This window comes from Engystomops pustulosus, chromosome 10 (assembly GCF_040894005.1).
Source record: "Engystomops pustulosus chromosome 10, aEngPut4.maternal, whole genome shotgun sequence".
NCBI lineage: Eukaryota > Metazoa > Chordata > Amphibia > Anura > Leptodactylidae > Engystomops > Engystomops pustulosus.
Genome location: NC_092420.1, coordinates 100,853,132 through 100,878,758, shown reverse-complemented (window position 1 = coordinate 100,878,758; position 25,627 = coordinate 100,853,132). Strand labels below are relative to the sequence as shown.

General features: G+C 45.4%; 1 long non-coding RNA gene across 1 annotated transcript in view; it reads left to right on the top strand.

The window, feature by feature from the left end:
• Positions 1-4,663: 4,663 nt before the first annotated feature.
• The window catches only part of LOC140105029 (uncharacterized), a 56,549-nt gene continuing 35,585 nt past the window's right edge, over positions 4,664-25,627 (top strand). Inside the window, exon 1 of the long non-coding RNA XR_011850478.1 lies at positions 4,664-4,979. This is a non-coding gene — a long non-coding RNA (uncharacterized lncRNA). The remainder of the gene's footprint in view (positions 4,980-25,627) is intronic.

Sequence of the window (25,627 nt, the reverse complement as noted above, 5' to 3'; positions counted from 1 at the left end):
GCTTACAGCGCTCCAGCGTATATAACAGCCGTGCCCCTCCCCGACCCTCACTTACCTCTCCACAATCCTGCTCCAGTCCCGGCTAGGCCTCGTGTGCATCACCGCTCACTAGGGCGTGAATGCCGGCACTCTGAGATTTAAAGGGCCAGTGCACCACTGATTGGCGCCGTCCACGTTTGGGTTTTCCTTAAAGGCCACCTGTTCCCATCATTCCCTGTTGGATCTTTGTGCTCACTAGCCTTAGAGAAAGCTTCCTTGTTCCCGTTCCCTGTTGTTTGACCTCGCACCTGACCTGTGACATTGCATCTCTGCCGCCTGCCCTGACTCCATGCCTGTACCTGACCTCGAGCCTGGACTGTGATGTACCGCAACCTTGGCTTCCATCGCAGGCTAGTAGCACCTGTGGAACGACCTGGTGGCACCACGCTGCAGCAAGACCATCCCGCTTTGCGGCGGCTCTGGTGAAGACCAGGTGCCACTTAGACTCCGGTCCCAGGTGTCGGCTAGAACTATCTCCAGTGGTGATCCAGGGGGTTCACTGACCCCGAGTCCTGACAAGCACTAGTTATAAACACTACGGTCAGAAGGATATAAAGAATAGGGTTATGAGGGTATAAACACTTGGAGCACTAGGGTATCAACAAGGGTATTACAATAGGGACAAAAAGCCATAAACATTAGGGTTTTAAACTATGAGCTTAAGAGTATAAACAATGGGGTCACAACATTGTAGACCGTAAGGTCATGAGGGTCACAAGGTTAAAGAATAGGGTCACAAGGGTAAAACATTAAGGTCAGGAGGTTATAAACCTAGGACCATAATGGTATCACAATAGGGACAAAATGGAATAGACACCAGGGTCCAACGGGTGCAGCAGCCGCAGACACGGGCACCAGATGCCAAAGTTCACTTTGCATGTTTTTGCCCCTGACCTGAACCTAAAGGGAGTTATCACTGTGCCAGTAACAGGATCCCTTTAACTTCTCTAACATCTCTTTCGCAATATTTGGCTCTTTTATATTTCGGATCCTTTTTCATGGCCCCGCAGCAGTCGGATAATTTTGGCAGCAGAAACTACAGAGTAACGGAGGAAGTTCTATCCGTGGGCTCTGAAGGTCGCTGACAGACAAAGTTTCGCCTCGTCTTAGCAGGCTGCTGGGCAATGCTTCATTAATTGGTTAATTACACGTAAATTAGCGAGGACCTAACATTGGCGCGCCATCGGAGATCTGTACCGGAGAACGTTGATATATAGAACAACATTTGTCTCTGAGGCAATAAACCTGGAACCCAATCTTACAAGTCAATGCTCGGCAGACGGGTTTCTGCTTACAAAGAATAAATTGTTATAAAGTTCCCGCAGAATATCTACGTCTATCCAGGCTCGGAAATTAGACGCTGCGAGGACGTATCGAGCACCGAGCCGGGGAGATCGTTAATGGTGTAATAAACCAATGAGGAAGACTCAAGAAACGTCAATAAAACAACAAAAAGTTTTTTGCTCTGGATATTTTTTGAACGGCTGTTAACTAGGATTCAGTGGACCCCAACCGCAAGAATCGGGTCCCCAAACCTGAAATCCAGATGCAAGCAATCGCCCTGCCAGGACCTTATGATGGTATTTATGAATATAAGATGAAGGTCCTGGCAGGGCGATTGCTCCTGGACAGATAGAGATCACATGACCCTCCATCTGCAGCCACTTTATGGTCAGGAATGTCTCTAAAAGACCGGAGGCTTCACTTTACATATCAGGAAGGTGGAGCAGAAGATTTAATAGATGTATATTGGTAAATTACCTCATATCCTGCCCCCAACACACATTACAAGAAACATGAGGCAAAGTGGCCAACCCCTTTAAGCTAATTGAGAAAGTCTATAGAGGGGATGGGGAATTAGAGGGAGCTAAGAAAGACTGAAGAGACACAGGTACAAACAGAGACCGCTGCAGCTAATAGTAAGTTTCTATCTCCCCCAAAGATCTTTATTTACTGGTCAATACTTTTCTATAATGTCCTTTATAGTCCTGATGATGTTTCTGAGCAAGAGAGGAGAGACAGAGGCAAAAACAAAAGCTGCTGCAGCTAACAGTAAGTTTCTGTTTCACCACAAGTGCTTTAATCCCATAGGTGTAGGTCAGTTATTATGTATATTAGTTTGTATCAACTTTCTGATTATTTTGAGTGATAGAGAGCGTGAGTTATGGCGCAGATTCTGCCGTGTGCTGGAGACATCATAGCAGCCGCTCTCCAGCCACCAGCACCAGAGGCTGCAGCGGGGAAAACTGCTGAATAACGTGAAGGTGATTTTCTTGTGTGATAAATGTTGGTACTGCTACCACCGCTCTATAGGTGTCACCTGATACTTACATGAAGTTTGGCGCTTCTTTACACGAGTCCTTATACTAATCCATATAATTTGATACGGGACGAGAGGATTTGCGCTCAATACTTATATTCCAGATAATTACTAATAGGGAGACTCTTTCCACCCGTGGAAACAGATTGTATATGTGAATCATAATTTGTCTGATCATTAAACTTGTCAATCTCTTCGCCGCTTTCAGCCGCCATAAAACGCGCTCGTTGCAGAACTCATTACGGACACTGTCGCACCTTGAATCCAAGAACCAATATATTCTGATGTAATTATTGAGCGCGGCGCACACACACCACAAACACAGTTAATTAACCAATAAATATGATTTGTTTCAGTAGTTGCCCAACAACTTGGCTTCATTACATTCTCATTTCCATGAGAAATACCGGATGATCAGTCACGCTCAAGCCTCCATCACTCAGCGAGCGCCACCGCCGCCGCGCAGACACCAAACGCGCAAAAAACAAAAGATGCCAATTGCAATTTGGCTGAAAAAGCTGAAATTAACATAATTTTAACGCTGCTGTGATGTAAATGAGATTCCTCTAGGGGTAAAGTATTGTACTGCTGAAAGGGATTGTGGGATTTAGAAATTTAACTTTTTAATAGTCTATAAGAATATTCTCTGGAGGACTCGGCTTCTCTATTGGCCATACAGACGCCCATTGGGGGTCATTTACTAAGGGCCCGAATCGTGTTTTAACCTTAAGGTAACCGAATTTTACCGTTTTGCGCAGATTTTCCCTGAATTGCCCCGGGATTTTGGGGAACGCGATCGGATTGTGACGCATTGGCACTGACATGCACGTGACGGAAATCGGGGGGTGTGGCCGAACGAAAACCCGACGGATTCGGAAAAACCGCCGCATTTAAAAAAGGAAATTGTGTCGCGGAGCTTGCACTCACCTTCATCCAGGATAGGATCGTGAACTTCAGTGCATTTCAGGGAACTTCGGCGCAGCAGCGCCACCTAGTGGACGTCGGAGGAACTGCCTTGATGAATCCCGGCCAGACCCGAATCCAGTGCAGAGAACGCGCCGCTGGATCGGGAACGGACCGGGTAAGTAAATCTGCCCCAATGTGTCCCTTGACATGCGCTTACCTGCACCCAGGGTAGGACGGCGACACCTCGTGGACATCGGCGGAACTACATTAGTGAATCGCCGGAAGGCCCGAATCCTTCACAGAGAAGGCGCCGCTGGATCACGAATGGACCGGGTAAGTAAATCTGCCCCATTGTTTCCACTCGGTGCCAGATAATACTCCTCTGGGGGTGCTACACAAAAATGATACTTGTGACATGGTCACCCCACCCATAAAGTGACCAAATATTAGCATATTCCTTTACATGGGGTGCATCTTTCCCTGGAGGACCCAGCTTGTCCATACTTTATTCAGACTGCCATTGTTTCCAATGGGAAACATGTAATGCTCCATTTGTCCACAGGGGGTGCTGCAGTAAAAATAAATTACTGCAACCATGAGAGTAGATTGCTAGTGGGGAGGGGGGATGTTAACTAGAAAGATAACTGAGTCTTTTGAAGGGAACAATATACCAAATAAATCAGAAATGGGCACAAATTTGGAGGTCATTTCTCTTTAGTCTTAGACTAGCAGCTCAAAGAAATGATTGACAGGCACAGCAGTGTGAGGACACACCCACAGTGCACTTGGAGAAGATACAATCCTGAAACACAAATCAATATTTCACAGTCCTGCTGCTACTAATAATATACACAGAGGTCTGATTACACATCTCTCCAGGGACAATACATAGCACTGGCTGCAGAGAGCACAGAGCACAGCAGCGTGAGGACACACCCATAGTGCACTTGGAGAAGATACAATCCTGAAACACAAATCAATATTTCACAGTCCTGCTGCTACTAATAATATACACAGAGGTCTGATTACACATCTCTCCAGGGACAATACATAGCACTGGCTGCAGTCTGGTCACACCTGCTGACAGGTTCCATTTTACCTAAGATAAAAAATTCCTGTTTTCCTTTTGCCGCCCCCAGACACGCGCGCACTTACTGGAACCTATGTAACAATGGCGCAGGTTACCATCACATTATTCCCCCGGAGTCGCAGTGCATTAGCTTCTCGCCTAGAAGCGTCTGTCATCTCCACAACCTGGGAGGTTTTTTTTTTAATGAAGCTTTTTATTTTTTATCTCGCTCATAAAAAACATGTATTCCTCCGGATTCCGGGAAATATTTATGATGTCATATAGGAGTTCAATAGAGAAGTGGCAGAAAATAACCTGGAAATTGGATGATGATAAGAAGATGATATAGCGGCTATAATAATGATGCCGCGCTCTACGGCTCATTATCTGCGCACAATGCCGGCGAGATAATGCCGCCACATTACCGGTTTAGGGTAAGGATCTCATTAGAACTCGGAAAACACTAATGGGAATCACGTAGGATTATGAATTTACATCGGCTTAACGGAGGACATTCGTAATAACTCGCATCAACAAAAACATAGAATTGTGACAGACGCCAAGAAGACCCCCAAAGATGGCCGCCCACGGTGACGGCTGGATCACTTTGTGATGAGGCCATTGTCAAGAGACCCCCTCAAACAGGTAGTGAAAGTCCAAAACCGATAAGAAGAGCGCTAAGACATCGCCTCGGAGTTACATGTTGCAAAGTGCAACTTTGTAACTTTTGTTAAGTTTAACAAATGTAAAAATCCGACGGGTTCCCTACGACTTCCTCCATATGTCTGTGCACCGGCGACGCGTGCGTCTTCTGACATCACCGCAACTGATGGTCACTCTCCAATTATCTGCCTGTGACCGGCGAGGGTTAATGAGGCACGGACGCGCTTCCATCCATCTGCACATATGTTGTTTATCTCGCTCGCCTGACCCCATGAGATACAGACGCCAAGGAGACGCGAGGACCAGGAGAATTGTCCGTAATTATAATTACAGAAAGTAACATCTGATGTGGAGATATATTTATCCCGTCGTGACCTCGAGATGTTCACATTTGGCATTTCTGCTCTCCCTGATTATAGTCAGAAGGAGGGACTCTGGCTGCAGACTATCGCGTCTGTAGGTCTCATTGCTGTAAGTCATAACATGGCGTCCGGCTGGCAGATTACAGATGGAGAAGTCCACAAAATTCCCACAACTCCAAAGATGCAGAATGTGAGCTGATGCGTGGGAAGGAACCAATCAGATGAGATACAGTATTAAGTGGAGTGTTATGAATTGCTAGGCATGCAACTCCCTAATTTATGCCAAGCAGATCCCTCATCAGAACTAAAGTCCACAATCTCAAAAATTCTACCTATAATAAGACATCCGCTACTTCAGTGTTAGGGATACAGCATCCTGCTTTGTCCATAAAGATCAGCAAAGGATGTGCTGCTGACTGTGATCGTGTACTTAGTTTGCATTCTGTCTCTTACTAGTCTGAACACATCCTTATTCCACTCCTGGCTGTCTTAATTCATTTCCAACACTCCCGCCTGCTTCCTGTTGACTTTATTCTGGGCTACAGATGGTTAAGCTAGATATGATGGACAGATGACTTCTCCAATCACTTACCGCCTGGGACCCTGATATCTCATTAGAGGTTTGTCTGTTGAGTTCTCGGCACTTCCAATGAGTTCATTCACATGTTCAGCTTTTCAGATGCAGTTTTTTATGTCCCAACGAGGAGTGGAGTGTAAAAAAGAGGAGGAGCAGCTTCTCCATTATATGTTGTCTCCCATCATGATCCACGCATGCTTTTCTTTTGACCTTTTGCTTATGTTCTGGACATCCATTTATCTCTTTATTCTGTACTACATTGTCCTCTTGGTTTTCACCTGTATTTGTACTATTCTTCTGTGTTTGTTTTGTCCTATTTTTATTTGGTGCAGGAAGGGAACTTCAACAAGTTGTCACCTACCGTTTAGGGTAGAATGGAAAATTAGGTAGGGGTTACAGTTGAGGTTGTCTAGTTTTAGGGCTCACTATCTGTGTCTGTTTCTATCTTTGTCCATTCCCTAACAGCAGCAACAACCCCTCTGATGTCTAAGGCTAAAGTTTGCACCACATATACTGCAGAGGTAGGATGTACTTAGCTGTTAAGGACCCAGGTTGTCATAACGGAGTAAGGAACCAGATGATCCAGATCTGTAAACTGATAATGTACTCCAGACAACCGAATCTGGAGGTCAGTAACAATTGATTTGGGTCTGACTTTGGGTGTTAGGTATCAACTTTGTGTGGTGTCAATACTATAATGAAAAGCTTCCTTTACTCTTACTTCCAAGGTTAGTCGGAAGCCATGAAGCCACCAAGGGGGCAAGGAAATGCCAATACTAAGTGACTGGTGCAATAAGGTTTGGTTGGGTAGAATGCAGCTTTTGATGCTGTAAAGTCACTTTGGCAGCCCAACTCTATGGGACCTTTATCGAGCACACCACCCACTGACCAGCAGAGGGCGCACTGGTGCTCATAGCCACGCCCATGGGGTACCAATATGCAATATATTTGCATATGCATAACAATGCTAATTTCTCAGCAATTTGGACACAGAAAACAACACTTTCACAGTAGGAAATGTTAAGCTTCTACATTCCCTGAGCTTTGCTCTTGTAACCACTGTGATGTCTCTGATATTCCGACTGGGGTTTCTTACATCTAATTTTACAATTTGACTGTATTTTGGTCCTCAGTCATCTTTCTGCACTTTCACACCTAAACTCTGACCCTTTACTGCACAGACACATCCCGGGTCCATAGCAGCCAAGTTCATCCTCCTTGTGCAGGGCTCTGGTGGGCACCTATAGGTGGCCCTGTAATAAGTGACATTTTTGAATTTTTGAATTTTTTCTATTTATTTTAAAATAATACCTCATTTTCAGCATCAGTAAGAGTCACATCCACCATTAGACCTTTCTCTATGTAATGTCCCCCTGTTTAGGATTTATTTCCCAGGATTGGGGGATCTATTTGTAGGAAGCAGAAGATACAGAGGAAATTCTCCATAAATCCCGCATTTAGCAGTGAAACTTGTTTACTCTTTGATTCCGTGACCCCAGGACGATGCACAGTAATGATGTTTTGGTTGTTGAGCTCGTGGCGTCATACGGCGCCCCAGAGCTCAGCAGCGGCTCGCCGGGTCTTACCGGAGACGTGTTTCTACTTCATTATAATAAAACTTGGAATGTTTGTCCTTTATTTGGTGCTAAGGAAACATAATTGGGCCGACTATTAAAAAGGTTCTCGCATTCCTTCTACAAAGCTGAAAACCAATTCTGTGGAGAGGTAACAACCCCCGGATCCCAAAAACATGTTATTAATAAGTGCATTACTGCGGGAAGAGGTTCTGTCTAATCACAGCCATTAACAAGCGTGGAATTAAGTTAATGAGTATTAAGTGCAGACGGATTCTGATACAAAATGTCGCTTTTATTCCTCCAAATATTCTATAGATCTAAGAGGAAAGGGAAAGGTCCGGCAAAAAATCTGCTGCTTTCATCTTAATTAAAGAGGAAATTTTAAATTAAATAGATTTTTTTCATTTATTAAAATCGATTTTCTGGTCAATTCTAGCAATATTTGTATGTACAGTATAATCTAAGGAGCTTTAGGCCACACCCAGTTCCCGCCCAGGAGGAGCCCTTGTTAATCCTAAATGCTAGAACATCCCTCCTTATTGGCTTTTACTTCTGGTTAATTGGGAATTTTTGTGCTGTACATCACAGGCAGTGCCATGGCCAATTGAGTTCCTTTGGGTCTTTTTTGGGGGACGTATAGTTATTCTTCCTAAATAGGGATGAGCAGAACTAAACGCGTTTGGGTTCGGGCGAACCTTGAAAAAATGTTTGGTCTGGGTATCTGAACTGAGCCCAAAGCAACTGCTAACATCCGATTGCATGTGTTAACCCTTTAAATGCCCCCGGCAAAGCTGAAGTCTGGGTTTGGGGACATTGCAGTTTGGGTTCGCCCATAGGGTTTTTTGGAGGGTGAAGTTTACATGATAAATTTCTATAATTCCGCTTTAATTGTCTTCTATTGTAAGTTGGATAGAATTTAATTGCAATCATTTGTGTCGGAGCTGCAGGAAAGCCAAGGTGATATTTTCACAAGGTGATTTATTTGCTTTCCGTTGATCATGTTAATTAAGAAGTGACAATTCTCTGGATTTGGGGGATTTGTGGTGAGAAGATAATGTAAACTGTAAAATGTGAAGTTGATTCTTATTTTACATTAGGAGAATCTTAGAACATGTAGCCAATGTTATCTGGGAGCTCTTTCACAATGTACTTCCCAAGGTCCTAATATAGACCAGGATCACCTGGTTTCTAATAACAGACTAATCAGTTTCTAATAACAGACTACGGAAGACTCCTTTACCCCTGGGGTGTGGTTCACCAGTAGTTGAACCCCACCCAAATGATCAGTATCAGACTGGGGTTCCTTAAGTCCACCACTTGGCCCAACTCCATCATTCACTAGGGCATAGACCCTACTAACCTCCAAATTAAGTTTGCTTCTGCTATATCTCTGGTGTCCAGTACTAGTCCAGAATTGGAGCGTGGGCCCACCAGACAATCATCTGGTTCTCTGGAGGGCAAGTCCAACACTGCCAATAGTGGAGTCCTCTAGGTTGGACCAGCCTTCATCCTTCACTAGGGAATAGATCCTACTAACCTCCAAATTAAGTTTGCTTCTGCTACATCTCTAATGTCCAGTATTAGCCCAGAATTAGAGCCTGGGCGCACCGGACAATCGCCTGGTTCTCTGGTGGGCCAGTCCAACACTGCCAATAGTGGAGTCCTTTAGGTTGGACCCAACTGATCAGACACCAAATAAGGGAGAGTTTCTATGTTCTGCAGACTTTATTAGTCATTTCAATTCTGGTCTTAGATGGGCAATGGCTTATGTAAAGGGGCAAGTGGTACCAATAAATCTGGTACTGGTATTCACACACAATAGGGGATTTGTCTCTGATCATTGGGAGTCTGGCCTCAGCCATCACTTTCCATAACTGTCAATAGAGTCTAGGTTGGGAATGGACACCGCCGCTCCCTTCGTCATGGGGCACACATCGGGGGACTTTGGGTCCCCATTCCCATAATCTTTGGGTGTTCAAGGAGACCAATCCCCAAGGATCAAGCACTCATATGAGTCCTATAACATCAAGCAAGATTCATCCCCAATGGTGGAAGGAAGAAACAGTGACAGTCACTGACCACCAGGGCCACCACTGGGAGTCACAAATTCTATGTATCATTATGTGCGTTACATGGAGCAATTCAAGGGGGGGGGGCAGAGGTCGTGACCATACCCTGGCCCCGGAGCCTTAAGGAGCCTGTACAATACAATACACATTAGCGCCCAGCAGTACTCGCCTCGGCACAATAGACCCGTCCTATAAATCACACCCCTCTTTAATTCCCCGCAGATTCCTTAACATATAATATTTGGCAAATATTTATAAGTGTTATATGTTTCCTCCCGCTCTAACACTTACTCTAATTTTAAAACAATAATCTAAACCATCATGTAATTATGTACAAAAAGCACAAAAGACACAAAACCTTTTCCTGGGGATTTATTCTTACAATGGGCATAATAATGGAGTGCGAGGCACCGGAGGCGGCCGCCGAGCCATAAACACCACGGTATTAAATAAGATTGTTCCTCAAGGACTAATTACAATTTTTTTTTTTCAGAAAATAGGGTTTTGTAAGATTTCTGTATGAGAACATATGCTGCTAAATATTGTCACCCGGATGAATGGCGGCTATTCAGAGGCGGGCGTGTAAACAGCGATTCTGTATCGGAGCTGGAGCTGTAATTAACGTCCTGCAATGAATTCAGGTTTAATGTGGAAAAAGCCACAGAATACGAGATAAATGGAGAAAAGTGTCTCATAGAAACAGTGGCACAAATGAAGATCCTTAAAGGGGGTCTCTGGGACTAAACTATTGTCAGGTTAAGTCATTTATATTTGTGGGGTGTCTGATTGATGGATCACAAGGCCTGATACTGGTGACAGTTGGTAGGTAAGTCAGTGTAAGGCAACAGGGAAAAGGCAGAGAGTGGTCAAAGACAAGCTAAGGTCAGGGAAGGCTTAGGTTGAGACATGCCAAAGTCAGGGCACACTGAGCTCCGGGCAGGCTAAGCTCAGGGAAGGCTCAGAGCAGGATGAGGTCAGGGAAGGCCAAGGTCAGAGCAAGCGGAAGTACGGGAAAGCCAAGTTCAGGGCAGGCAGAGGTCAAAGCAAGCTGAAGTCAGGTAAGGCTAAAGTTAGGGCAGGTCAAGGAAGGGGCAGGCTGAAGACAGGGCAGGCAAGGTCAGAGGAGGGCAGACAAGGTCAGAGGAGGACAAGGTTGGAGCAGGCTGAAGACAGGGCAGGCAGGGCAGAGGTCATAGCAGGTTGAAGTCATTGCAGGCTAAGGTCATGGCAGGCCAAGGAATAGGCAGGGAAGGGTCAGAGGAGGACAAGGTCAGAGCAGGATGAGGTCAGGGCAGTCTGAAGTCAAGGCAGGATGAGGTCAGGGCAGGCTAAGGTCAGGGCAGGCAGATGAATGGGCAGGTTAGGGTCAGAGGAAGACGAGGTCAGAGCAGGATGAGGTCAGTGCAGGCGAAGGTCAGGGCAATTTTAGGTCAGGACAGGCAAAGGTAAAAAAAACAATACCAACATGAAATTCATGCATGTTTATTTCATAAAATGATACAAATAAGAGGAGTCACAGCAGGAGTAAAGACCAATAGCTGCGGACCTCATGCTGCTATTCAAGCCGTAAGCATTGTCCTCAGGACAATGTATCCGCAGGACAATGTATCCGCAGGACAATGTCAGCATACATCAAATGCTCTAGACATGTGTAATTAGACAAGTGTCTTACTCGTGGTGTTTGGACGGTGCGGAAAGTGTCAAACACTTTTGCATGAAAAACTTTGGGACCCAGTGGAGTGCTGCAGGAGAGCACAGGGGAAGGAAAGACGCCAGGTAACCCAGCAGACATGACCTGCCAGTGCTACAAATCACCAGGACCAGGACCACCGCCAGTGCTACAAATCACCAGGACCAGGACCACCGCTAGTGTTACAAATCACCAGGACCAGGACCACCGCCAGTGCTACAAATCACCAGGACCAGGACCACCGCCAGTGCTACAAATCACCAGGACCACTGCTAGTGCTACAAATCACCAGGACCAGGACCACCGCCAGTGCTACAAATCACCAGGACCTGCCAGCACATTATGACAGTATCCATGAGTTAAGGTCCTGGCAGGGCGATTGTTCAGATAGAAATCACATTGGGGCACATTTACTTACCCGGTCCAGTCGCGATCCAGCGGCGTGTTATCTGGTGAGGATTCGGGTCTGCCGGGATCACTAAGATCGTGTGCCCGATATCCTGCATGTGTCGCTTCTGCGCCGAGGTCCGCCCGAGTTCACCTTCTTCTTCCTGGTGCTTGTAAGTGCTGATCTCGCGACACAAATTATTATTTAAATTCCGTGTTTTTTCCGAATCCATCGGGTTGTCCGACGGCCACGCCCCCCGATTTCTGACGCGTGAAAGCCTGCGCCGATGCGCCGGACCCCTTAGTAAATGAGCCCCATTATGTAATATCCTGTCCCCCATACTTACACCACAGTACAGGAAACACATGAGGTAACGTGGACAACCCCTTTAAGGAAAAACGGAGATTTTGTGGAGTGAAATGTAAGACGTCTTCATATCTTATTTTTGTTATTTATATACATGTAATTATTGATATTTAATACCTTGTTATTGTATGTGACGCATCTATGGTTACGAGTATTAGGCCTCACGGTGCTGATTTGTATTATATCACGTCGTGCGATACACAAGCAGCTGAACCCGTCTTATTATACAGTAAGCGGCTTAATTTAATTTTGATATTTATTTCTTTTTATATCTGTACAGAGGTATAAAGCATAACGCATCAGATATACTGTACATTGTCTATTAGTAACACTCGGCCTCGTCTCTTGGTCCCCTGAGGCTCCGGGGTTCATCAAGTTTTGCGAAACAGTTGTAGTTATTAATTCTGAATACATAAAACGTACAACGTAAAGTAACCAAAATCACCGGGGACCATAGACACCCCACACGGGGCCACAACTGTGCAGCTGCCCACATAGGGGTCTATAAGGGAGGAAATTTATGATACAATTTAGCAAAAATCATGTATTCCTCGTCTGGAAATCAGACTGATTTCAGAGGTTTTCAGATTTTCATGGGGAAAAAATTTCAATCTGACTGCAGGAACCCCCCATGATTAATAAAACGGGGCGAGGCAAGTCCCTCTTAACTGCGCTCTATTGTTGAAGTCTTGAGGTATTGGCTACTGCAGCCTCTAAACTTGACTCATCTCATGTGAAAATGGGATGACAAGAGTCAGATTTGCTCGACTTTTAGGAAAACTTTTAAAGGTAAATAGGGGAGAATTCACATAAAAGAGGGAACTTAGAAAACATGTTTCATACCGGACCTGAGAAGGAAAGTAGTTTAGTGGTGGCAGGTGACAGGTTCCCTTTAAGGACAAATTTTCTTATCAAAACAGACGTAGGATCAAGAGGACTTGCAGTGTCGCAGCATCAGAGACACAGACGGGGCTTATTCAGCAGATGAGGTAGATAGCAGCTACTGCCACAAAGTCACCTCCATATTATATAATGTGCGGCTCCCGTTATATAACGGCGATAATAGAAATCCAGGCCGGAGCCAATCCCTGATGTCTGCAGAAACGTCTGGAGAAGGAGACGTGATCCGATCATGTGGCATCGTACCCACACAAAGGAATAATGGAAGAAAGAAAGGCAAAGGGTTAAACAAAATGGTCTCAGCACAAAGAGCGAGCACTTCACATATTACAGCGACGGCCAGAGAGGAGTGCGGAGGAGCGACGGAGGGAATTAGAGGCGGGTAATTAGGGAATAAATGGAGATGGGGCTGGTGAATGGCGCACGGCTGAAAGAAAGGAGGAAAAAAGTTACATTGTCAACAAATAGCCGGAATGTATATTCACATGTAACAGCAATCACCCCGGATTATACTGTACCCTGAGCATTGAAAGGGAACCTGTCAGCAGGTGTGATCCTACAGGCTGCAGAAGGACTGTGAAATACACATTTATATTCCAGGATCCCAGGATTGTACTAGTGATGTTTCCTCACACTGCTGCGCTCTGTGCTCTGTGCAGCCAGTGTTATGTATTGTCCCTGGAGAGATGTGTAATCAGACCTCACACTGCTGTGCTCTGTGCTCTCTGCAGCCAGTGTTATGTACTGTCCCTGGAGAGATGTGTAGTCAGACCTCACACTGCTGTGCTCTGTGCTCTCTGCAGCCAGTGTTATCTATTGTCCCTGGAGAGATGTGTAATCAGACCTCACACTGCTGTGCTCTGTGCTCTCTGCAGCCAGTGTTATGTATTGTCCCTGGAGAGATGTGTAATCAGACCTCACACTGCTGTGCTCTCTGCAGCCAGTGTTATGTATTGTCCCTGGAGAGATGTGTAATCAGACCTTACACTGCTGTGCTCTCTGCAGCCAGTGTTATGTATTGTCCCTGGAGAGATGTGTAATCAGACCTCACACTGCTGTGCTCTGTGCTCTCTGCAGCCAGTGTTATGTATTGTCCCTGGAGAGATGTGTAATCAGACCTCACACTGCTGTGCTCTCTGCAGCCAGTGTTATGTATTGTCCCTGGAGAGATGTGTAATCAGACCTTACACTGCTGTGCTCTGTGCTCTCTGCAGCCAGTGTTATGTATTGTCCCTGGAGAGATGTGTAATCAGACCTCACACTGCTGTGCTCTGTGCTCTCTGCAGCCAGTGTTATGTACTGTCCCTGGAGAGATGTGTAGTCAGACCTCACACTGCTGTGCTCTGTGCTCTCTGCAGCCAGTGTTATCTATTGTCCCTGGAGAGATGTGTAATCAGACCTCACACTGCTGTGCTCTGTGCTCTCTGCAGCCAGTGTTATGTATTGTCCCTGGAGAGATGTGTAATCAGACCTCACACTGCTGTGCTCTCTGCAGCCAGTGTTATGTATTGTCCCTGGAGAGATGTGTAATCAGACCTTACACTGCTGTGCTCTCTGCAGCCAGTGTTATGTATTGTCCCTGGAGAGATGTGTAATCAGACCTCACACTGCTGTGCTCTCTGCAGCCAGTGTTATGTATTGTCCCTGGAGAGATGTGTAATCAGACCTCACACTGCTGTGCTCTGTGCTCTCTGCAGCCAGTGTTATGTATTGTCCCTGGAGAGATGTGTAATCAGACCTCACACTGCTGTGCTCTCTGCAGCCAGTGTTATGTATTGTCCCTGGAGAGATGTGTAATCAGACCTCACACTGCTGTGCTCTGTGCTCTCTGCAGCCAGCGTTATGTATTGTCCCTGGAGAGATGTGTAATCATACCTCACACTGCTGTGCTCTGTGCTCTCTGCAGTCAGTGTTATGTATTGTCCCTGCAGAGATGTGTAATCAGACCTCACACTGCTGTGCTCTGTGCTCTGTGCAGCCAGTGTTATGTATTTTCCCTGGAGAGATGTGTAATCAGACCTCACACTGCTGTGCTCTGTGCTCTGTGCAACTAGTGTTATGTATTGTCCCTGGAGGGATGTGTAATCAGACCTCACACCGCTGTGCTCTGTGCTCTCTGCAGCCAGTGTTATGTATTGTCCCTGGAGAGATGTGTAATCAGACCTCACACTGCTGTGCTCTGTGCAGCCAGTGTTATGTATTGTCCCTGGAGAGATGTGTAATCAGACCTCACACTGCTGTGCTCTGTGCTCTCTGCAGCCAGTGTTATGTATTGTGCCTGGAGAGATGTGTAATCAGACCTCACACTGCTGTGCTCTGTGCTCTGTGCAGCCAGTATTATGTATTGTCCCTGGAGAGATGTGTAATCAGACCTCACACTGCTGTGCTCTGTGCTCTGTGCAGCCAGTGTTATGTATTGTCCCTGGAGAGATGTGTAATCAGACCTCACACTGCTGTGCTCTGTGCAACCAGTGTTATGTATTGTCCCTGGAGGGATGTGTAATCAGACCTCACACCGCTGTGCTCTGTGCTCTCTGCAGCCAGTGTTAGGTATTGTCCCTGGAGAGATGTGAAATCAGACCTCACACTGCTGTGCTGTGTGCTCTCTGCAGCCAGTGTTATGTATTGTCCCTGGAGAGATGTGTAATCAGACCTCACACTGCTGTGCTCTGTGCTCTCTGCAGCCAGTGTTATGTACTGGCCCTGGAGAGATGTGTAATCAGACCTCACACTGCTGTGCTCTGTGCTCTCTGCAGCCAGTGTTATGTATTGTCCCTGGAGAGATGTGTAATCAGACCTCACACTGCTGTGCTCTGTGCTCTCTGCAGCCAGTGTTATGTACTGGCCCTGGAGAGATGTGTAATCAGACCTCACACTGCTGTGCTCTGTGCTCTCTGCAGCCAGTGTTATGTATTGTCCCTGGAGAGATGTGTAATCAGATCTCACACTGCTGTGCTCTGTGCTCTCTGCAGCCAGTGTTATGTACTGGCCCTGGAGAGATGTGTAATCAGACCTCACACTGCTGTGCTCTGTGCTCTCTGCAGCCAGTGTTATGTATTGTCCCTGGAGGGATGTGTAATCAGACCTCACACTGCTGTGCTCTGTGCTCTCTGCAGCCAGTGTTATGTAATGTCCCTGGAGAGATGTGTAATCAGACCTCACACTGCTGTGCTCTGTGCTCTCTGCAGCCAGTGTTATGTATTGTCCCTGGAGGGATGTGTAATCAGACCTTTGTGTGTGTGTTATCAGCAGCAGGACTGTGGTGTATGGATTTATATTCCAAGATTGTACTGATGACGTTTCCTCACACTGCTGTGCTCTGGATCAGTATCACCGACCCATCTTTACATTTGGACTCCCTATGGATGACGATGTCCATGTCCTGTCTAGTTTTGTTGTCACAGTTCTGTATCTATGATGCACAATGATGAAGGTAGTGAATACTGAGTTACTACCCGATGCCCCGCCCCATTGACTATCAAGGGTCTCTGTGTTTTCTACTGGAAGACCTGAAATCCACTAATCCGAATATCTGCTGATCCATCTCCATGATTCCTTCACACATGATGGTTCCCTAGTGGACAGTCTAGGAGTCACACCCAGCCGGTAGCCCCTCCACATTCCGGCTCCGGCAGATGCAATTAATGTCTCCTAGATACCGTAGTAAGTTGGGAGTAATTGACGGCGTCCAATTATGTCAGATGATAGTGATTGGTCTAATTAACATTACATCTTGTGATGTGTGCCAAGAATTCAGATACAGAGGTGACAGCTGAACCCTCAAAGGTCATAGAACTCAGGATTTAAAATACAGTAAAATCTAGTTTCAGGTCAGATTCTATAGAATCCAAAGCAAAAGTAAACAGAGTGTCCTACAAATTTGTGTCTGAGTCTCTTAGGTCTCCATCTCCAAGACTGAATGTCAAAGTACATGATGAGTCAAAAGGCCAATGAGTGTCCGGGTCAGAGTTCACCGAATGTAGAGAAAGACGGGCATCAGGAAAGACCGGCCATGGACCTAGAGAGAGTGATGACTTTCTCATTCAACCTTCTATAGGCTGCGGAAAGTCCTGGTCCTGGCCAGCTCAAAATTTCAGGAAGAGTGGGAAAAAACACCTACCAGCTGAGTATTGAGTATTAACTTGAGTATTAAAGCTTGGAACATGGATCATATCGATCGCTTGGGTAAATGGTCAGAAAAACAGATTGAAAGATCCAGCTCTCTTGTCTCCAGGCTAAAATGAAATCCTTCGATTGGTATATTTTAAGCATAAAAGACATCAGTCAACAAATCCAGCGCTTTTGTGGCATGTGCATAATACAATCATTTCACATATACAAGTGCAAGATAAAAATCAGCTGTGCAAAACAAAAAACACCCGAAAAGATCAAAATACTTACCCTGAAGTCACACCCCTACGATGCTCATCCTATGAAGGGGTCAAAACTCCAAATGCACCAGTCTAATGCCGGCCCACAAAAAGCATGACTGGTCAATGAGGAAACCAGATGACCTTCGGAACCACCACACATCCCCCAATAATGGAGAAAGTCACATGGTTAACGGAGTCACCTGGTCCCCAAAGGTAAAACCATGTGAACCGATACAGTATATAGGTAACGTGGTAACCTTACAAAAGCGAATGATGTAACGGGCCGGCTAACTGATCGTAGAACACCAGTGATTTAAGCACAGGCGGAGAGAGGCAGGAGAGAGGCAGGAGAGAGGCAGGACCTTAGCGCGCAGCAAAACAATTCCGACAACATTTGTAGCCAAAAACAAAAAAAATCAGAGTTTAAAAAAAATTTATGAAGAATCTAAAAGTTCCATGAATGTAAATACATGGGCAATGATGTCCAGAAGTGAATACGTATATTACATTCATAACTCAATACATTCATAACTCAATAGAATTGATATTGAAAAAAAAAGAATGTTGTAAATATTAGAAATATCACGTCTGGACAATATCAAAGGGGAATATTACGTCAATAAGAAGAGAAAGAAATGATGGTAGATCCACTATAAATATGAGTGGGTGAGGATAATACCCCCTACATAACAATCCATTGTTTTGTTCATGCCCTGCAGATAACAAGTATCAAGTTTCTTTATTTTTCAATTTGCAATTTTTGTCTCCGCCTCTAGGAAATCCTCCGATATGTTCAATATAGAGACCTCATACTTCTATCAATGTACGGCTGCTCCTAAAACCTTCCTCATCGTAGGAGTTTCAATATCATTTAAATGTTCACATATCATTTCAATTTCAGGACCCTGGACAGAGGCTCAGTGGGAGGACTCTGGCGAGACTGACACCTCCTGCTCCGAGCTCCTCAGCCATGATCTCAGTCCTAAAACTTGTCCCTAGCCTGGAGTTTTGTCCCTAGCCTGAGTCCCAAAAGTCCATAATTTAGGAAATTCATTATTCATTTGATTTGGGCCTCATCTGTAGACCCGATAGGATCCTCAGATATTGTAGATGTTCACAAAGAAGAAAATAAAACTCGCTAGTAAGAGAAATAAACAGAGAAACAAACAAATCATTTGAAGTAGCAAAGATCCTTCTAGACTGAATCCACGATCGTGGAGGAAAACTGAAGGCTGATCTTGTAAGTCAATTAAAGACCTGGGCATCTATTGGCTTCTACTGGTCATGAGCAGTTACATGGAGAGTCGGGCAGATTTGGGGGCTCACCAACATCCCCAATGTTTGCCCTTTTCTCATGTAAACTCAACTCCTTTTCCATCACGCTGGTTGATGGGTGGGCAGGTTCTCTTCGGAATGTTGAGTCAATTAGATGTATCAATGTTTCTTCTTCCCCCCTAGCATTATGCAGAAACAGATACAGTTGTCAGAGGTCTTGGTTTCTCAGCTCCGCCCTCGCAGCCAAGATCCACAACCAAAATGCAGCTGTACCCCCCCCCCCCCCTCATGTGCCCTTTCCTGTGGTATTTCCCTAGATGGATTTCTTTTTTTTTGTGAAAAGATAGAAAAACTTCTACAAATAGAAACCAAAGTAGAGTCTCCGATCCTCTGCTCACCTCTCTAGGTGAAATATGTCAGATGTCTCACTACTTTGTTACCCTCTCACAGCACGGAGTCTGCCTTCCTCTCTAGGTTGGAGATACCAAATTTCTATCTTCTTTGGCTACATCCTCGCTGCATGAAGTTTAACAAAAAGAGAAACTGCAGCTGCATCTCCCTCCTATCCCTCCGCTATTAATTATTCCTTATATTATACATCGATGTCAGAGATCTTCCGTCATCTTCTCGCCTCTCACACAGTGGAGTTTGAATGATAGATGTCAGATGTCTCTGAACTGCAGTTCCCCTCTCACATCATGAAGTTAGAGAGTGCTGTCAGATGTATCTCTACTTCAGTAGCATGCGGTATTTGCACTTCTGTTCCTTCTCCGATAACATAAACCTATGAGATAAAATCATGTGTATGTCTCCCCAAATCTCCTCTCACAGCTTGAAGCATGAGTGAGAGATTTCAGGTGTCTCGCCACTTCCTTTCCCCTACCACAGCATGCAGTCTCAGGGAGAGAAAGAAATAGAAATATAATGAAGATGCATCCCATCCTATCCCTCCCTCTATTATTTTTTTTGTATCAAATATAGGTTTTTTTGAATAAAGGTGATTTCTCAAAACGGAGTGACCAAGATGCCAGCATGAAGTGAGATATACCAGATGATACTTCACTTTCACTCCCCTCTCACAGCATACAGTCTCAGAGAGAATGACAAATAGAAACTGCAGCTGCATCTCCCTCCTATCCCTCCGCTATTAATTTTTCCTTATATTATACATCGATGTCAGAGATCTTCCGTCATCTTCTCGCCTCTCACACCGTGGAGTTTGAATGATAGATGTCAGATGTCTCTGAACTGCTGTTCCCCTCTCACATCATGAAGTTAGAGAGTGCTGTCAGATGTGTCTCTACTACTGTACCATGCGGTATTTGCACTTCTGTTCCTTCTCCGATAGCTTGAAGCATAAGTGAGAGATTTCAGGTGTCTCTCCACTTCCTTTCCCCTACCACAGCATGCAGTCCCAGGGAGAGAAAGAAATAGAAATATAATGAAGATGCATTCCCCTCCTATCCTTCCCTCTATTATTTTTTTTGTATCAAATATGGGTTTTTTTGAATAAAGGTGATTTCTCAAAACGGAGTGACCAAGATGCCAGCATGAAGCGAGATATGTCAGATGATACTCCACTTTCACTCCCCTCTCACAGCATACAGTCTCAGAGAGAATGACAAATAGAAACTGCAGCTTCATCCTCCTCCTATCCTTCCCATGTCTAATATTTATTATACTATATTTGTCAGCGGTCTCCTCTCATGGTGTCTCACACCATGAAGTTTGAATGATGGATGTTGAGATGTCTCCTAACTTCTGTTACCCCCTCACAGCATACAGTCTTTGCACTTCTCTCCCATTCAATAGCATAAGCCTATGAGATAAAAAAATTAGAATTTCACCCCAAATCAGCTCTACTCTTACAGCTTGAAGTTTGAGTGCGAAATGTCAGGTGTCTCTCCACTTCCTTTCCCCTACCACAGCATGCAGTCTCAGAGAGAGAGAGAGAGAGAAAGAGAAATTGAGAGAATCTGAAGCTCCACCCCCCTTCCATCCCGTTTATGGAGTGAGCAAGATGCCAGCATGTGAGATATGTCAGATATTTCCTCACTTCCGCTCCCCTCTCACAGCATACAGTCTCAGAGATTAGGAGAAATATGAAGACTCTGCAGCTGCATCCCCCTCCTATCCCTCCCGTCTATCTGTATAATATACAGTGTTATAGTATAATAGATACATTTCCCGATTTATGTGCAAAAGTATCTATAACTTTACATAGACATTACCACGGCAACTATCCCGTCCTCCCATCTTCCTCCTAGGTCACATATATTATAAGGTGCATTATTTAGAGCCACGTGTCCAGTGGTGGAGCCTCTACCTGAAAAGAGAAGTCTTTAAATATCATAAAAACGCCAAATACGAAGAAAGCAACGATACATAATATGGGGAAACCGTCGCCGCTCTCTCCATCGGCTCGGCGTTATTTATACGGAATGTGAATGAGCGGAGTTATTATATTTCATTCCCACCATAAGGGGGTTCATCACCACCGGCCTGAATTGTATTATAGCTTTCTGATTCCTACTTTCACAGATATTCTTATTTGAAAAACTTATTTCTGTGATTTACATCTGTCTCCGGCCATTGCATTTTTATTGCACATTACAAGGAAACACATCTTTTATGTCAAGTACAATTTGCATCTCACTTGATCTACTGACACTTCAGAAATAAGGAAGCTAAATGCGCGGCGCCTGCGGCGGGGAACATTCACGCTGCGCTGTATTAATGCCGCGCACCTGCCTGGATATCTGTGTAATATGAAGAATATATGTATATGTGTGTGAATGGTTTATCCAAAGATTGGGAGTGTTTATCATTGCAGGCGGAGAGTTATACGGTGCCGTATATCAGGCTGGAGCGGCATGGTCATAGGGGGTAATTAGCATCTACCGACATTAAAGGGGTGGTCCCACTATAGACGTTCACCACCTACTGCATCCACTGTGTAGGTGACTATTTTCTGATCTTATAAGGTCACCACTAGAATTTAGTGGACCAGAACTGCAATGTTCAGGTCTGTGCCAAACATTTCAGATTTGGGTCCCTAAAGGGAACCCGTCATCATATTATTTTTACAAATACATCTAATGACATATTCCCATAGAGTCCTAGTAACTTAATGTCACCCTTCTTTTATCTAAAAATTGTCTCTCTCAGCGAGCCCAGGCCTGTCCTCAGCATTAACCCTTCTTCTGCCACAGAGGAGATTGGAGGATTCAGCCCTTTTTTTTAACTTCTGTTACTTTGTACCTGAATTTCTTCAGTAAAGAAGGAAACTGTTCACTACAGACCCCGACTCTCTGGACTTATTTCCCATTGTGGTGCATCACATCTTTCCATCCCTTCCGGAGAGCAGAGAACCGTAGTGACACCACAACGGTGCCTGGAGGACCCAGCATAACATTGGGGCCACCCCTAACCCCGGCATTGCACCTGTCACAGCTTGTGCTTGCATGTTGGTATTGAATTTATATGATGCAAAATTAGAATTCTTACCCAAATTTGCAGAAACATAATGATGGACACACCTGTCGCCTGGAGACGTCTATCATAAATATTTCTTTATGCAGCCATACAGTGGATATAATGTGCCCTGCAGTGTGTCGAGGCTTGTGCTCGCTCGTCGTTACAATGTATCAAATTTATATAATTAAATATTGAAATTCTTACCCAAATTTGCAGAAAGAATAGAATGGATTTGCAGCTTTACTCAACAAGTCTATCTCCCCAAGATCCTTGTGCTGTGAATAAGTCTCTTCCATGAGTGTAGGACGGGAACTCTTCATAGACTGGTAATGAGCGCCGCGAGGTCCTAGCAAACATTAACCTGCCTAATATTCTCATTTGCATCTCCATCCAGAGAACCTTTATCTTTTCTTTTTGCATAAACCTGTTTCCCCTTCTCGGCAGATAACATTTGCGTCTGTAGCCATATAAATGAGAATATTACTGTGTTTATACAGAGACGCTAATGGCTTCCCTATCTTTATTACACCTTCTATGGCAAAGTTTTTTTCCCCCTTCCAGGCCGTGGTGTTCATCCACTCTGGGCTCAGCCATGCAGAAGGAGCTGCCATGTTGGTGTTGATGATGAGTCAGAGGAGGGAATTGTTTTCCAATGGCTGGCCGCTCAAGACGTTCCCCTCCCCCGTCTGCTCTACGTAATTAATGTCGGGAGGCGATAGTCCCGGCTGCACACGCTCATTACAGATCCATTACAGTGTTTGATAATGTAGAAGAGCGCGCACCGTCAGGTCCTTGTGCCAAAGGGTCAGGTACGTAAATATAATTAATAATAAGGTCTTACTCATCATGTCCACCATTGGGATGTCAACAACGAGGGTCTGGATGAAGATTGTGCACCCCCCCCCCAGTGTAGGATATCAGGGACCCCTATAATGCAATGAGTGGGCAGTTAACGTTCAGCGTTATAATAATGTAACATGCTAATATACAAGGCAGATTTATAGCGCCCCCTAAAGTGTTTAAGAGGGGATAAAAGAGCATTTACCACCCACGTTACCTGCAGCGGATGATCTCCAGGGCCCCCGTCAGAGCCAGAAAATATGGTTATAAAAATATTAAAATGAGCCGGAGGCACTCAGAGTCCCGTCAGCCGGGCGCCTCCTGGCTCCTCCGATACTTAATTTATGCACATTCCCTGATTCATTGTTATGCGCCCCTCCCAGCCCTCTCTGCGGCCAGACAGTGGGGTGATACCCATGTGACAGATCACCTGGCCGTGAGGTCAGTGCTGGTCCTTCAGCCTACTGGTGGCCACAGTGTTGTCTGCTGAGCGGCAGCCGGCTGTCCCCGGAGATCACTGGGAGAGGTGTCATTATTATAATAAGACATGAGAGGACGTGCGGACAGCAGTCTCTTCCAGCAGCACATAGACAGAGGCTGCAGCACAGAATACACTGTGGCCACCAGTAGGCTAAAGGACCAGCACTGGCCTCACGGCCAGGTGATCAGTCACATGGGAATCAGCACCAGGGATGTGACCCATTGGGGCTCATTTACTAAGGGTCCGAATTACGCACTTTCGTCGGGTTTCCGGAATATTTCCGATTTCCCTGGGATTTTGCCGCATGCGATCAGATTGTGTCGCATCGGCGCCGGCTTTCACGCAATCGGGTGAACTCCAGCGGACCTCAGCGCAGCAGCGACACCTGGTGGATATCGGGCGCACGATCTTAGTGAATCCCGGCAGAACCTGAATCAATGTCAGACAATGCGCTGCGGGATCGCAAATGGACCGGGTAAATAAATGAGCCCCATTATGACCTATTTTCTTCTTTCTACAGAATTTTATTCTGCTGCACCCACCCTATAGACAATGATTGACATCCTATAAAGAAAGATGATATAGACAGAAGAAAATAGGTGCACTAGAAGATTTGACCCCGCCCCTTTTGCACCCAGAAATTCCTTTGTATCAAAAATTGAAGGTTCCATCATCTGTTACAATTGTTTCCATGGACTGGAATCTATGCAGTGGATGGGCCCATAAGCAAGGGCTCCATCAATTCTATAGTGGCGGCATCGGAGAACTGCAGCTCAGCTGCCTTAAAGTGTTTGATCATGACTATTGCTGCCTTAAAGGGTTTGATCATGACTATTGCAAGTGGACCATGTGACTCACTGACTAACCACACTGGGCAGCCATTAGGCATGGGCTCCAGGAGAGGAGCCCCTGTCCGTCTCCTTATAGCGAATAAATTGTAGAAACCCCCTTTAAATAATATTACAACTGTAAGACCCCAGCACAGCAGCCGTATACTGCACTCAGCCTTCTGCTTCTATCCACTATATTGGATCAGTGCGGGGTCTGTGTGTATGAAAATGTTAGGGGGGGTGGGGGTCCACTTTAACTGTATTGAATGAGCCCCACTGAAAATTGACAAACTCAGCTCTTCTACATCTTTACATTACACATGCAAAAAAGTTCTCCTTCATATGTTATGTAAGGGTCAGCAGGGTGTGGAGTATGGAGTGCGGGGGAGGGGTGATGCCGGAATTAACCGTACACTAATTTTGTTTTTCTCCCGATTTTTTATCTCGTTACACAAACAGCAAATGAATGTGCGTCTCCCTCTCTCTGTTCTGCACGGCTGCGCGGCGCTGACATCCTGCATGGCTAATGCCTACCTGCTATGCGAAAAATATGTCAATTATATCAACCCAAGACATGTGCTTTATAATCGGCTCATGGACACAGGCGCCGGGCGCCATCATTTTCTATAGGATTTATCGGGTTCATATAATGAGAGAGGAGCTGGGAGGAATAATTTGCAGCGAGGGGCTTAGATACAGTCACTGTCCAACATCCTCAGCAGCGGCGCCCGTGGCGGAGCCGACATGTTGGCTTTCATCTTCAGGTTCTACCTGACAACTTTGAGATCTATATGATACGCGGGGCTGACTATGCATGCTGATCAGCGGCCGCTCTAATCAAAGACTCTTTGAGGAAGGAGGTGCAGTCACTTGAGAATATAAGCAAAGACTCATCTTCCCGTAATAACCAGGAATATTAAATTTTAAAAACTGGCATCTAATTACTCATCATCCTCCGATATTCTATATATATTTGCAGAGAAAGATGTAAACTAATAATCTGTACCACTAGGAGGCAGAGTAGTGCAGTCTGATGCTCTGTACTGGGCGTGGCTTGTGCCTACAGTGCTCTGTGTGGTCAGTCATGGAACTGCAAGCAGAATCTGATGACATTGTACAGTGCGTTACAACGACCCAAAGAAGGAAAAACGTCAAAAATGAAGATGGCCATTGTTATTAGGACATTGGGGGTCATTTACTAAGGGCCCAAATCGCTCTTTTCCGTCGGGTTTCCTGAAAATTACCGGTTTGCGCCGAATTGCCCCGGGCTTTTGGCGCACGCGATCGGATTGTGGCGCATCGGCACCGGCATGCATGCAACGGAAATCAGGGGGCGTGGCCGTCGGAAAACCTGATGGATTCGGAAAAACCGGGGTATTTTTTAAAAAAATGTGTCGCTTGGCACACACTTACCTGCACCCAGGA